Source organism: Sinocyclocheilus grahami, unplaced genomic scaffold (genome assembly GCF_001515645.1).
Source record: "Sinocyclocheilus grahami isolate Dianchi unplaced genomic scaffold, SAMN03320097.WGS_v1.1 scaffold2603.1, whole genome shotgun sequence".
Taxonomy (NCBI): Eukaryota; Metazoa; Chordata; class Actinopteri; order Cypriniformes; family Cyprinidae; genus Sinocyclocheilus; species Sinocyclocheilus grahami.
Genome location: NW_015507782.1, coordinates 29238 through 30497, shown reverse-complemented (window position 1 = coordinate 30497; position 1260 = coordinate 29238).

The window sequence follows — 1260 nt, the reverse complement described above, 5'->3', positions numbered from 1 at the left end:
GCCTATTTCCGCCACATAAAAAAAATTCATTGGTAAACAAAATTATGACATAATTATGACACAAAAAGTCAAAATTATTAATTTCAAAATTGCAATTATGACATAACCATGAGATTTAAAGTCAAAATAATGGCATACTAAGTAAAAATAGCCTTACTCTGGAGTTGGTTCACCCTCCGCCTATGACTTAGTATGGCATAATTTCAACATTTTATGTTACAATTTTGAATTTTAAAGCCATAATCACAACTTAGTATGTAATAACTATCACATTTAAAGTCATAACTGTAACTTACCAACGCATGATTTATTTTTCTTACATGGCAGAAACGGGCTTCCATATGTTTCTCAGCCAGGCCAGGCTCCAGCTCTAAAACATAAAGTGGGCAATAAGATGCCTATAATAAGATGTATTTTCTTTTATTATTACATATATTCAACATATTCTTAAAATAATTTAGTTTTCCGATAAACATTTTATTTCCATCATGTTATTTACTTGCATGTGAATTTCTAGAGAACTGAAGAGGTTGTGCTAATCTCGATAGCAAAACGTCACACTTGACACCTTCTACATCTGATTTTGCAGATGCATTTATAAAAAATTCTATCACTTGTGAGTTGCTAAAAGTAGATGTGAAACCTTTCTTATAAAAATGTTTTAAAAAAACACCAGCTCACATCCCAGCTGTGAGATTTTTTTGGTTACTGAGAATTAGCGCAACACGCATGCACGGTTTCAGTTCTCTAAAAAAAATACAGCTGGAATCATCAGTTAAATTGACATTTTTGTGGTTGCCACTTGGTAGCTGAACCAAACCAGGCAGTTATGAACACAGAAGGAACTCGATGGCTGAGTAGAACTGTTTCAGCAGCTGGCAGGTTGAATTTCCTCAGCTGGTGAAGGAAGTACAACCTCTGCTGGGTCTTTTGAACAATGTCTATGTCAAAGTCTATGGCTGCGTTCCAGTCCATTTTTTTATGCCCTTCACTCGCTAACTTCCCTCCGTCTCGTTTACTTGGATGTAGGCCATTGATTACATTTCATGAGTACACATACTGGCGGTACCCTTGGAATGGGCTGAATCGGAACGTCCTAAGCCCTTGATCACTTAGAAACTGCTATGGAGTTGGTTTATTGACATTTTCCCTCCTACGAATTAGTTTGGTGCAGCATTCTATATGTATATAGGTATGCTTGGGCTGTTCTAAATGTAAAAAAAAATTATATATATATATATATATATATATATATATATA